Below are 14,680 nucleotides of genomic sequence, written 5' to 3'. Positions count from 1 at the left end.
TGGTATCCAGATTAATATTTTAGGCAGTTTTTAAAGGGGAAACTCAAAGTCTACTTCACTGCAGTCCATATGAAGTATTGTTTTAATTGTTTCTTGGTTCCTTTCTATTTCCAACTTACCAAGAACCCACATTTTATACTGGATTGTATTTTTAGGACAGATGGAGAAAAAGAACAGACTCTCAGATACCTCTCTTCTCTATCTGTTCCCTTCCCTGTGAGGGTTTTCAATAAGGAGGTTTCCATTTTTGATTTCCAAACTATCCTAACGTCAAAACAGGCTACTGAATGCAACAAACCACATGTTGCTCTGCTGTTTCATTTTTTATTTTGGAGTGAAGAAAAATCCATGTTAGATGAAGAGTATGCACACTTAGCAGTTACACTGAAATTAAAGATGTCTTAAAGGTTTTATAACCCCGGTGTTCACCATCTTGTAATATTTAAAAATATAACTGGAAGCATATGAAGATGAATAAATTGATGCTACTTCAAAGCAAACAAAAGACATTAAAATCTGTCGATCATAATTTAGTAAGTGGATTTTGACTTCTGGGGCAATCTGAATTCTTTCACCTATACCAGAGACACAATTAAAAAGAATTAACTTGAAGCATATCCTTGTGAAATCAAATCTAGGGTATTGTGAGTCCCACATGAAACAATCTATATCTGGACTCCTGCAGATTTGCATAAACTACTCAAAACTTTTATGGCTCAATTCAGCTGTCAGAGAGGAGAGTTTGGCCACAGCACTTCACACCTGCTCCTTATCTAGTACTAAAGTTTGGGGCACAGCACCTCCCCCATGGGGTAACTTAAGCATGTCCAGGCTTCTTTTCCCTCATTTTACACAAGGTTCTCTGGAGTTCCCGGTAGTAAAGAAATTAAGACACACTAAAATCCTTGGAATTTCCCCCAAGCAGATGATTACAATACACATCTTAATTACACTCATCACAAACTACCATCACAAGAGGTACATCTGTCTCTTCTAGGCCTTCAGTGCTACACACATGGGCATGTGCTCAGACCAAAAAAAGTCAGCTATCCAGATGTAATAATGATGCATAGATGTAATCCTAGCTATTAAGAGGCTAACGTAGGAAGATTGTGAGTTCAAGGCCACTGACTTCAATATCTGCTGTAAGGAAGGCACTCAACTTGTGTAAGAAATTATGAATGTTGATGTGTGTGTGTGTGTGTGTGTGTGTGTGTGCGCCTCAAGAGTAGTAGGAGATGTGGATGCACAATTACTGATGCTCATCAGAATACTCTCAGCTGCTATGGTCATTCTGTGTAATAAGAGTCTCTCATTTCCTACCTCATATACTTTCTTTTTTGGCCAGTACTGGGGTTTAAACTCACAGACTGAGCTTTTATGCTCAAGGCTGGTGCTCTACCATTTGAGCCACACTTCCACTTCCAGTTTTTTGGTGGCTCATCAGAAATAAGAGTTTCTGGATTTGCCTGCCCAGGCTGGCTTCAAACCATAATCTTCAGATCTCAGCCTCTGAGTAGCTAAGATTACAGGCATGAGCCACCAGCACTCAGCTCCCACTCAGACTTCATACACCTAATAAACCTCTCTGAATATCAAGATGGGTCTCCCCGAGGTCCCAGTGACCTCCAAAGTTCCTGCTGTGGTCCTTCCCCCATGGAGCCATCTACAATTTAAAACATGGGCAGACTGGTTATATAATAATGTAGCAAAGGGATTCGTGGGGAAAAGAGGTTTGAGAGAAATAATCTACTTTTAATTTTAGGTTTATGGTGGGAAAGATAAATTATACAATCTTGTTCTTCACAAAACATCATATATGGATTTAGAACTCTACATGTCAAACAATACATAACAGGGACCTATCAGTTCTGTTGATGACTCTCCATGTAAAAGGTGATGACATTTTAGCACCATGCTCTATACAACTGAGCTACTAACCAAGGTGATGACACTTTAAAGCCAGCCTCCTGCAAAGCTAGGATTGCGGGTGTGAGCCACCAGTGCCTGGCCAAACCCATGTTTAACCTAATTATGCATCGTTTTTCCAATCCCACCTTTTCTTAGGCAAAAGCTCCATTTTCTCCACCAGCAAGTGGTCCTGTGGGTGAAAGAAGCACCTGTCCTGCTGGGGTAGGAGGAAAAAAACCTTGAAGGTTGCTGCTGCTAGACAGCTGCTGTCTCCCTACCTTCTGGAATGTTCCTTGGTGTCTCAACACAGGGATGTACATGGAGGAGGCAGATCACATCATTTGTGGGGACAGGGGATATTTGAAAATAATAAGACATCAAATGTACAACCCTCACAGACAAGACCTGGAAAGGATCTACAGCCTTCTATTTCTTTAATTTAATGAATTAATGTGCTTAGCTACTTATTTTGTGCCAGTATGGAACAGAACTCAGGACCTCATGCTATTGTTTAGTTTAGTTTTCTTTTCACTCAAGGCTGGTGCTCTACCACTTGAGCCATAGGTCCACTTCTGGCTTTTCGCTGGTTAGTTGGAGGTAAGAGTCTTAACAGATATATGGGCTGGTTTTGAACCATGATCTTACTTCTAGATCTCAGCCTCCTGAGTATCAGGGATTACAGGAATAAACCACTGATGGCTGGGTATACCTTTGTGGGGTGTGTGTGTGTGTGTGTGTGTGTGTGTGTGTGTGTGTGTGTGTGTGTGTGTGTGTGTGTGTGCTGGTCCTGTAGCTAGAATTCAGGGCCTGGGTGCTGTCCCTGAAGTTTTGTGTTTTTTGTTATTTCCCCCCCCCCCCCCCCCTCAGAGCTAGCACTCTATCACTTGAGCCACAGCTCTACTTCCAGCTTTTGGGTGATTAGAGATAAGAGTTTCATGGGCTTTCCTACCCAAGCTGACTTTGAACCAAGATCCTCAGATCTCAGCCTCCTGAGTAGCTAGGGTTATGGGCATGAGCCACTGGTACCGGGTTTGGCTAAACCTTTTTTTTTTTTTTTTTTTTTTTTTGGCCATTCCTGAGGCTTGGACTCAGGGCCTGAGCGCTATCCCTGGCTTCTTTTTGGTCAAGGCTACTAGCACTCTACCACTTGAGCCACAGCGCCACTTCTGGCCATTTTCTGTATATGTGGTGCTGGGGAATCGAACCCAGGGCTTCATGTATACAAGGCAAACACTAGGCCATATTCCCAGCCCTGCTAAACCTTTTGAACTAAACATCTACTCATTCACTCAGACAGTCTTGTCTCCATAGAGGACAGAGTGGGTGTTCCTGCCCCACAACTTGCTTTTGCCCCAAATAGGCTACTAACAAATGCTTCCATCTGTTGGCAATTATGTATCTTGTTCTTCTCTGCTATAATCCTTTTCCTTTCTTCTGGACCAGTTCTGTAGCTTTTCCCTTGTTCAGGCTTCTGATTTGTTTTATTACATGTAATAATTTTTGCAGAGCTATTATTATCCTATTACTGTAAGGACGAATTCTTCTGGAAGAATGAACCTCCAATCCCTATCACCCCATCATGGAAGGTCAAGATGCACAGAGCAGGCTGGGCAGGCTAACAGAAGCGGAGTGACATTTACAGAGCCACAGCATCTGTGTTGATTTAATGCAGAGAAATGGAGATGACAATGGCCAGGCACACTAGCAGGGCTTATCAAGGGCTCCCAGGACAATAGTGATATGTATGTTGATACTGGGGCCTGAAGTTAAAGCCTCTTGTTTTCACCTGGCTTTTTCATTTGAGCCACACCTCCTCTCCTCGCTTTTTGCTGGCTAACCAGAGGTTAAGAATCTCATGGACTTTCCTGCCCAGGCTGTCTTTGAACCTCAGTCCTCAGATTTCAGCCTCCCGAGTAGCTAGGATTATAGGCATGAGCTGCTGGTGTCCAGCTAGTATTGATGGTATTACTCATTAGCCAGAGAACAAGGGAAACACTGAGCTGAGGATTCACAGGAGGGGAAAGTTACAGTTTCTCTTCCTGTGTGATTTTTATCAGAATATGAAGCACAATGTCAATCTGACTTGAGTGAATCCATCAATTTGTCACTTTGGCTTTTCATAAAAGCTAGCTAGATAAACAAATGACAGTGAAATGTATTTAATTGATGAGTGAGAAACTATTATTACATGTTTCTTACTTTTTTTTTTTTTAATGTGCTGGTACTAGGGTTTGAACTCAGGAACTCAAGGGCTCAAACTCTCCCTTAGCTTTTTCTTTTGTCTTTTTTTGCCAGTCCTGGGGCTTGGACTCAGGGCCTGAGCACTGTCCCTGGCTTTTTTTTTGCTCAAGGCTAGCACTCTGCCACTTGAGCCACAGCGCCACTTCTGGCCGTTTTCTGTATATATGGTGCTGGGGAATTGAACCCAGGGTCTCATGTATATGAGACAAGCACTCTTTGCCAGTAGGCCATATCCCCAGCCCCTCCCTTAGCTTTTTCTTTTCAAAACTGATGCTCTGTCACTACAGCCATACCTCCATTTCTGTCTTTTTGGTGGTTCATTGGAGAGAAGAGACATTTCTACCTGGCTGGGCTTGAACTGTGATCATCAGATCTCAGCCTCTTGAGTAGCTAGGATTATAGGCATGAGCTACCAGTGCTAGCTTGTTGTAAGTTGTTTTAAAAGCTCGTGGTAATGAACTTTCTTTTTATAATGGTTACACAACACAAAATTGAAAAGACAGAGCAAAGCCTTGAGAAGGAAGGAAGGGGCAGGAAGGGTGGGAAGGAGGAATGCTGGCTCTGGTGTTGGTATTTCTGTTAAAAAAAAAATCTCAGTAGTATCATGCTGCTTCAGGACACCATGAACTTCATTACATGCTAACGATCTTGGCACAACAGACTTTCCTATTAGAATGTCCTGTACTATTACTGTGAACTTTTTTGGCTTAAAATTCAAGCCTGAACATTGTGTGTCATTCAATTCTTACAAATGAGCTACTGTTTGGAAAAGAAAAAAAGGGGGAAGGGCATGCAGTGATCTCTCTGGAAATCTCTATTGCAGCAGTTCTTGAGATCATCTTTAATGGTCTGACTTCAACAATCCCATAGACAGAGATCTCACATATGCTAAATTAGAAATGTAAAAGTTACCAACAGATCTCACAGACAGAGGATGCTCTCAAAACTAACTTTGTTAGAGGCTGGGATTGTGTCTTGGTGATAGGGTGCTTGCCTGGGTTTCGGTATGATTCCTCAGTACTACATAAACAACAACAACAACAACAACAACAACAAAAAGGTCATTAAATGAAAAGAAAAAAAAAAGCAAACAAAAAAACCCCAAGCTGGGCACTGGTGGCTCATGCCTGTAATCCTAGCTACTCAGGAGGCTTAGATCTGAGGATCACAGTTTGAAGCCAGCCCAAGCAGGAAAGTCCAAGAGACTCTTATCTCCAATTAAACACCAGAAGGCCAGAAGTGGAGCTGTGGCTCAAAACAGTAGAGTGCTAGCCTGAGCAAAAAACCTGGGGCAGCATCCAGGCCTTGAGCATTGAGTTCAAACCTCAAGGCCAGCACCAATAAACTAACCCCAAAGAAAAAAATCTGTGTTCTTTACAGGTTAAAAATGTGGAGAAGCATTAGTTTTGATGGTACGCATAGGAAACATCTCTAAAGAACCTGGTTTACCACAGATCTTACCAGGAGCAGGGAAAGGAGTGGCCAAAAGGCTCCTTAGAGGTGTGGGCCTCTATTTTAATTCTGGGAGGGGGGCGGGGAATAAGCCTTGGAATCATGGGTCTGTATCTGTCATTGAATGGCTAGTAGACCTTTTCTTCCCTTGACTGTAACATTCCTTATCCATAACATGGTAGGTGATCATTAAGATCGTGTGTGTGTGTGTGTGTGTGTGTGTGTGTGTGTGTGTGTGTGTGTTGGTACTAGGGCTTGAACTCAGGGCCTGGACGCTGTCACTTAGCCTTTTCATTCAAGGCTAGTACTCTACCCTTTGAGCCACAGCTTTACTTCTGGCTTTTTGGTGGTTTGATTGCAGATTGAATCTCACAGGTTTTTTCTGCCCAGGCTGTCTTTGAATGGATCTCAGCCTCCTGAGTAGTAGGGTTACAGGTATGAGTCTCTGGTTCCTGGGTGAACAAAAAATTTTCTGAGTTTATCTTAGAGGTAGAATACTTAGGATCTTCAAAATAGCCATTAAAAATACCATTTATTCTATTTTTCTACTTCCTTTTTTACTAAGAAGCAACTCAAAGGAAATCACCACTCACTTTTTCAGGCAGAAAGCACAACATTTTCTGGGGTGAAAAAAATCCAAAGCCTTTAGTTGAGTTTTATTTGTATTTTGTTCTTGGTATAATTAATCTTTTAATGAGTAACCAGCAGCAGAGCCTCCAAATGGATGCTATTTTTTTTTTTTTAATTCCCCAAAGACCTTCATTGAGATGGGAGGAAGAGAGAGTTTGCATCCTTATAATAAAGGAGTGCCAGGCTGGGACTGTGTTATTACAGAAGGGCTTCAAAAGCTTCTATTTACATCTCTAGCAATGACACCAGCCTGCTCTGTGAATAGAGCTCTAATAAAAACTTGTGTGATAAAAATGCCAAGGCTTGCTTATCTGAAAAGGCTCTCCCCAGTTCAAAGGGTCACTTTCACACCAGGCTCCCAAGTCTTATCAGCGGGCCTCCCAGTGCCTCCCCCGTGGAAGACAAAGGATGCATCCAGCTGGCACGCACAATGCTCCAATCACCACACTTCAAAAGACACAGGCCTAGCCCTGAGGATGCCCCTGGGTCCCTCCTTGCTGGGATGTTTACAGCTCAGCTCCCCACAAAGGCTGAGCCAGAGAGTCAAGGGCACCGGGCCGGCCCAGTAGGCAAAGACACTGTTTTGCCAATAAAGCTAGGAGAAGACTTCCATTTATTAACTATTTACTCTCAACACTGTGCTCTCAAGAAGTCAGTCTGTCTTCCTGGGAAGAGAAGGCAGTGGGCTGCGTCCTTAGCATGTGGTGCAGAGGGAGCCCGTGTATGTCAGCAAGCAGTGCAGGACAGTCCACAGGTGTGTCCACATAGACTTGACAAATGTAGATTAAAACTAAGAATGAGAGAACCTGATGCTGGTGGCCTGTAATCCTTGATTCTTAGGAGGCCGTAAAATATGAGGACCCAAGTTTGAAGTCTGCCTGGGAAGAAAAGTTTGAGAGACTCTTCTCTCCAATCAACTAGCAAAAAAGTTGGAAGTGGAGCTATGGCTCATGTGGCAGCGTGCTATCCTTGAGTAAAAATAGTGAAGGAAGAACATGAGGCCCTGAGTTCAAGCCCCAGGACTGGCAAAAAAACAAAAACAAAACCAAAAAAAAAAAACCTCCTCTCCCAAATTAGACTGTGGAGAAGGACTGAAAGGATTACTCTGAAGTTTCCCAGAACCTTTCTTGGAGAGAGATGTGTATTGGAGACGTTATAAAAAGGATTATTTCAAAGAAATCCAGGCACCTAGACTATGTAAGCAAAAAGTGAATGGGGAAACAGCTTGATCTCTTTAGGATCAAAGGTTTACTTATAAAGATGTCTTTACTCCTCAAAGCAAGGCCTGTTCCTCGCACATTCTTGGATGCCAAGGATGTTTTCAAAACAAATGACCCTCCATTATTGCAGATAATCTGTTGTGCTTTGCCAAGAGCTTGGGTTTGCTGAAAGATCAAGATGAGCAAGACCTAGGAGGCTGAAATCTACATGAATTGTCCATTATACCCTGATTCTATCACCCCATCCTTCTTGGGCTGGGCTACTTGATGAACCTAGCCCTGAGTCCTTATTCCCAAGAATATGCTTGGATGTCCAAAAAGATGATTTTAGTGTGAAACAAAATAAAGGGTTCAGAAAAAGTTCCCAGAGACATGGACAGAATTGTTTCTCAAAGAGAAAGCAATGGTTCATGCCTATAATCCTGACTACTCAGGGAGGCTGAGATCTGAGGATCATAGTTGGAAGCCAGTCTCGGCAGGAAAATCCATGAGACTCTTATCACCAATGAACCACCAAAAAGCTGGAAGTAGAGCTGTGGCTCAAGTTGAGGTGTGAGAGACTTGAGGGAAAAAGCTAAGGGGGAGTGGCCAGAGCCTGAGTTCAAGCCTGAGTAATGGCACAGAAAAACAAAACAAACAGAACAACCCATGGGGGGTGTGAATAAATAAGAGCAACTCTGGTTCTTAATTTACTATATATTTTCTCTACTTATATGTCTTCATTGCTTCCTCACTTTTATCTCTTTTTAAAGCTTTAATGTTTCTCCTTTAAAAATATAATTTTTTAAAATTTATTTATTAATTGAACACAAATTTTTTGACAAGGTGTTGTGCAAAAAGGGTACAGTTACATAGTAGGGCATTGTGTACATTTCTTGTGATATCTTACGTCCTGTTTTTCTATCTCTTCTCTAGGTCAGGTAGACATATATACAATATACAATGTATCAAAAACATATACAGTAGCCAGGGGGCCATGCCCAAGAAAGTTCGCCTAGGGCTTTAAATGTAATGTCGATATTAGACCATATGTAAAAATATAATTTTATTGTTACTATTAAGTGTTGTACAGAGGTGCTACCATTTCCTAAATTAGGTACTAAGTATACTTTTTTTTTTTGGACAATGTCCCTTCTTCCGCTTTACCCCTCCTGTCCCTGCCCACAACTTGCATAGATCATTTTCCACACAGCATATACTGAAAAGCTTTGGTGTTTCTTCTTTTAAAAAGTCATTTTATGATAAAGCATGGATACAATCTCATTGTCTGCTCGGAAGCTATTCAGATTAGTAGCTACAGCGTATAACTGTCCTCAAACTCATTTGGTGCTTCTCAAAATCCTTTGAGAGCTTATGGCAACGAGATCGTTTAGTATTGTGATGTGCAAATGAATCCCCAAGACATGAAACATTAATGGTTTAATAAAAATAATCGGTTTTAGGTCTCTGCAACTGAAATTACATCTTCCATTTTGGAATTTAAAACTCTTTTATTTTCTTCATTTCCTATTTTCCTCTGTGTGTGCTTGTATGCCAGGAACAATCACTGTGTGTGTGTCTATGTGTGTTTGTGTGCCCATGTGTTCGTGTGTCTCTGTATATGTGTGTATATGTGTATGTTTTGTCTGTGTCTCTGTGTATGTATGGCTGTGTGTGTTTGTATATCTGTGTCTATTTGTGTTTATATGTATCTGTGTTCATGTCTGTATAGGTGTGTATATGTATTTGAATTAGTCAGTGTTCTTATAATAGCTAGCCAAATATAGAGTAATTACTGATACAAAGAAATGATTTCACCAAGGCACGTGAACCATCAGAAATACCTTGAGCTAAAATTAATCTGAACAATTTATCTATTATATGCAGTCAGAAGATTTGTCAAGTTGAAAAATCTACCTTGCCCAACAAAAATGAGAACCAACTTTGTTTCTCCATCCTGGCCTATTACATTGTTCTCTCTTTTTCTCCTAGGTACTTGTGGCTTAAACTCAGAGCCTGGGTGTGGTCTCTGATCTTCTTTTGCTCAAAGCTAGCCCTCTGCCACCTAAGCCATAGTGCCACTTCTGGCTTTTCTGGTAGTTTAGTGGAGGTAAGAGTCTCAGGCAGTCTTCAAATTGTGATTCTCAGATCTCAGTCTCCCCAGCAGCTGGGATTGCAGGCATGAGCTACCACCACCAGCATGAACTAGTTTTTAAGTCCATCTCCTAACACCTGTTCCATGGCCTTTTGTGGCTCAAGGGATCTTTGCAAAGGGAAAGTGCAGGAATTTCTGTTGATAAAAGGCAAGTGTGTCAGCAAATACACACTCCAGGGGGTAGTGAACAGAGAGGGGCATGTACTTCTTTGACAGTCTGAAAGATGTTTTTTTCTTTTCTGTAGGCCTACATTTTTAAAGTTTGAAGGACGAATTAAAAGGTCTCAAAATGACTCAGGAAACTGAGAGCTGAGGATTGCAGTTCAAAGTCAGCCCAGGTAGGAAAGTCCATGAGACTCTCATCTCCAATTAACCAGCAAAATGCTATAAATGATTCTATGGCTCAAATGGCAGAGCACCAAACCTTGATTGGAAAAGCTAAGTGAGAATGCAGGGTCCTGAGTTCAAGCCCTAGTAGCAATGCGCATACACACATGGTCTCAAAATATCTCTTGTAGACCCATGTTCACAATTTTTGCAGAATTTTAAACCAAGTCTACTATGTCTTTATTCCATTAGCAAGAAGGCAGATTTTACTACAAAAGTTGATCCAATTAGAAACCATCAGAAGCCTCTGAGGACATTTTTTTTTTTTTTGCCAGTCCTGGGGCGTAGACTCAGGGCCTGAGCACTGTCCCTGGCTTCTTTTTGCTCAAGGCTAGCACTCTGTCACTTGAGCCACAGTGCCACTTCTGGCTTTTTCTATATATGTAGTGCTGAGGAATCGAACCCAGGCATCACATATGCGAGGCAGGCACTCTACAACTAGGGCGTATTCCCAGCCCAGGACAGATATTTTTATAACATTATAATCAGTAATCAATTGCCTCCTAACAAGATTTTTTTTCATGTCCTGGCGCATTTCTTATATTTTTCCAATTGCAGTGCCTTTCCCTAATAAACACAAACATTAAATATATAACTTGCTGAAATCCATATGTTATAGATTTATTTTCTAACAAAGCAGTTATTTAAGTTCTGACACTCACAACAGCTGCAAACTTAATTTGAAACCGTTAAAAATAGCTCAGTGGTCCTTAATTTTCCTATATTTGTCTCTTACATCTGTCTCCCAATTTTAAAACGAAAAACCATAATTCACCTAAATAGAAGCCTCATTTTAATCTCATCTTTACTAAAAACGAAATCATCAGACCTGTAATCTTAACTACTCAGAAAGCTGAGATCTGGAGGATCACTGTTTGAAGCCGGTCCAGGCAGAAAAGTCGGTGAGACTCCATCTCCAATTAATCTGCAAAAGGCCAAAAGAAGTGTGGCTCAAATGGTAGAGCACCAGCTATGGGCAAGAAAGCTGAGCAAGACTGTGAGTCCCTGAGCTCAAGCTCTGAAACTGGCAGCAAAGAAGAGAGAAAGAAAGAGAGAAACAGAGGGAGAAAGGAGTGTTGAAGAAATGGCTCAGGCGGTAGAGCACCATACCAGACAATGAGTGAAATGATCTTGGACCCCACCCCCCAAAAAAAAGCTGGGCACCAGTGGCTCATGCCTGTAATTGGGGTTACTCAGGAAGCTGAGATCTGAGGATCACAGTTCAAAGCCAGCCCTAATAGGAAAGTCTGTGAGACTATAATCTCTAATGAATCACCAGAAAACCAGAAGTGGATCTGTGGCTCAAAGTGTAGAGTGCTAGGAGCTCAGGGACAGTACCCAGGCCCTGAGTTCAAGCTCTACCACTGAATTCCCACCCCCCACCCCCCCCCAAAAAAAAAAGAAAGAAAAAGAAAAAAGAAAAGAGATGGGCTGGGAATGTGGCTTAGTGGTAGAGTACTTGCCTAGCTTGCCTAAAGCCCTGGGTTCAAGTCTTCAATGCCAGTGCCACATGAACAGAAAAAGCCAGAAGTGACACTGAGGCTCAAGTGGTAGAGTGCTAGCCTTGAGCAAAAGAAGTTCAGGGACAGTGCCCAAGCTCTGAGTTCAAGCCCCAGGACTGGCAAAATTAAAAACAAACAAAACAAAAAAAAGAAAAGAAAGGGAAGGAAGGGAGGGAAGGAGAGAGAGAGGGAGAGAGGGAGAGAGGGAGGGAGGGAGAAAGACAGAAGAGAAGGAGGAAGGGAGAAGATAATAAGGGAACAATTACTGAGCACAGAATTTCTTCATCCTCCTTTTCCCTATCAGGAATGGTGAATTTCCCCCACAATGTTGGCTCACCCCAGTGACATGGTGTGCCCTCCAAGACTGCCACCTTTCCCAGGGTACCCACACACTCCACTCTGCTCTAGAAAGTCCTAGTGCTGTACCTCTGTCCCACTCTCCTGATTGTCTAGGTTTGTGTGATTCATTACTTGGGCCATGATCCTATTTCCAGGGCTCATCAGACATGGTGGGTCTGGCTTCTCCATAAAAGATCAGAAGCAACCCTATACACACACACACACACACACACACACACATACACACACACACACTTTTTTTTTTCTCTGTCAGTCTTGGGGCTTGAACTCAGGGCCTGAGTTCTGTCCCTGAGCTATTGTGCTCAAGGCTAGCACTCAACCACTTGAGCCACAGCTTCACTTCCATGTCACTTAATCTATCTGCAACTGAAGTTTTCTCTGGGCTTTTATAACCTAATCTAGAAAATGTGGTACTGCTTGTGGATAGGCAAAGGGTAGGCCTGAGTCAGACAGTTCTGACCTCAAATCTCATTTTTCCACTTAGTGACTGTGATTGGTTGTAAGTCCTTGCATTTTCCCTTGGCCTTATTCTCCTCCAGCATGCAACAGCAATATAAATTTCTTTTTCTTTTTACTAGTCCTGTAGCTTGAATTCAGGACCTGGGCACTGTCCCTCAGCTTTTTTTGCTCAAGGCTAGCACTCTACCAGTTGAGCCATAGCTCTGTTTCTGGCCTTTTCTGTTTATGTAGTACTGAGGAATGGAACCCAGGGCTTCATGCATGCTAGGAAAGCACTCTACCACAAAGCCACATTCCCAGCCCTAAAATTACTTTTTAGATTAAAATTACTTTCACTAGGGATGATGCATGGAAAATGTTTTGCATGATGGGGACTTCATACGCCCAAGATAGATCCTACATAGGATGCTACATTGCTTTCATGTGATTCACAGGCCATGCCATGTGTTCTCTGCATTGACCTCTAAATTCCAAAGCTTTTATTTATATTTATTTAGTTTTAATTTTTGCTTTTTTGTTGTTGTTGTTGTTCCGTGCCAGTGCTAAGGCTTGAACTCAGGGCCTTGCAATCTTGCTTGGGTTTTTCACTCAAGGTGGGCGTTCTACTCCTTGAATCACAATTGTATGGTGGCTTTTTGCTAAAGATAAAGAGTCTCCTGGACTTTTCTGCCTGGGCGAGCTTTGAACTGAGATCCTCAGACCTCAGCCTCCTGGGTAGCTAGGATGACTGGTGTGAGCCCCCGGTGCCCAGCTCAATTGCATTTTTAAGTTTGATTTTACCTACTTTCCTACCTACCTCCTCCTGTCCCACCCAGGCTCACCATGAACAGGAGATCTTACTGTCTCTGCCTCTCGAGAGCTGGATTGCACGTGTACTTTGGAATCTTTCTTTAAAGCAAGAAATTAAAAAAGTTATTCAAGTGGATGAGCTACTTAAATTTGATGTTCTAGAAATTTTTAGTGAACTTCATAAGACACAAAACTTTGTGCTTCTCTACTTTGTTTCTGGTCACTGTGTGTGTATGTGTGTGTGTCTGCTTGTCTGTCTGTGTGTATGTATTGGGGCTTGAAGCTAGGACCTGGGCACTATTCCTAATCCTTTTTAGTCAAGGCTGGTGCTTTGACACCGGAGCCATATCTCCACTTCCAGATTTTTACTGGTTAACTAGAGATAAGAATAACAGGCTTTGACTGCCTGGGCTGGCTTTGAACCACAATCCTCAGATCTTAGCCTCCTGAGTAGCTAGGATTACAGGTGTAAGCCACTGGTGCCTGACCCCAAATTCTTATTGTTTAAAGCAGAGGGCTGATATTAACTACTTCTATTGAGTCTTCAAACAATCAATAAAAAGGAGAGAGGAGAATGGGAGAGGTAATAAATCTTTGCCTATAGTAAGCTGGGTGTTCCTTTTTTCTGCCAGAGGCTATTTGATGTTTATACCAGCATTTGAATATTTATAACATCATTCAAGTATCACAGCAAATTATCAACCTAGGCAGCTGGGCTGAGGGCATCCTATCAGGTACCAAAAAATTTCAAAGGCCTTCTATAGCCAGGCCACCCCTATTGATGCATTGAAGGGCCTAAACCCCAGGAGATGTGTGATTCAGGTGGAAAAGACACACAGAAACACAGTCAGAACAGATGATGGGATACTTGTAACATATCTATCTGCAAACTTATCCAGGGAGACTCCCTTATCCCATACTTAAGTGAAATTAACGTTGGCCAACTGCAAAGTTGAGGATAAAGATCTTTGATGTTAAACATAGCATTCTGAGCATGTTTTTATTAACTAGTCATTTTGTAAATATAGCATTTATCTTCAAAGCCCAAACTCAGCACAATCCCAGGTACACAGTCCCAAGGAACAACTGTGATGAATTAATTCATGATCTTAAGCATTCCTTCCTCATGAAATGGATTTTAACACACTTTAATTGAATGGACCATAGCTTTATGGAGCTAATCAAAGGCACTTCCTATCTGTAAGTTAATTTTGTTTCCATTAAAATGGCCCATGCAACACAGGTAATTTGAAACAGCATGTATATGCATAATACAGCAGCTTTACAAAGGGCTTTGTGCAGAATGTTTGATTATAAAAGTCAGGGCTATATGAAATACTGCTGATCATCTACTTATGCACCTTGACTTTATTTTTATTTTTTTGTGCCAGCACTGGGGCTTGAACTCTGGATCTCTGATTTTTCTCTCATGGGCTGGGGCTCTACCCATTCAGCTATACCTCTGGTCCAGCCTTTCTGATGGTTCACTGGAGATGCTATCTCATGGACTGTTCTTCACAGACTGGTTTTGAACTGAGATCAGAACAAAGTGCATGTGTGGTCATGTACACACACATAAATTGGGTATGGTGTCA

General features: G+C 41.9%; 1 protein-coding gene across 3 annotated transcripts in view; it reads right to left on the bottom strand.

The window, feature by feature from the left end:
• Positions 1 to 14,680, bottom strand: part of Prickle1 (prickle planar cell polarity protein 1) — a 93,200-nt gene that overhangs the window by 32,182 nt on the left and 46,338 nt on the right. The window lies entirely within an intron of this gene.

This window comes from Perognathus longimembris, chromosome 1 (assembly GCF_023159225.1).
Source record: "Perognathus longimembris pacificus isolate PPM17 chromosome 1, ASM2315922v1, whole genome shotgun sequence".
Classification (NCBI taxonomy): Eukaryota; Metazoa; Chordata; class Mammalia; order Rodentia; family Heteromyidae; genus Perognathus; species Perognathus longimembris.
The sequence above is the reverse complement of the archived record's forward strand: the minus strand, read 5'-3'. Positions and strand labels throughout refer to the sequence as shown.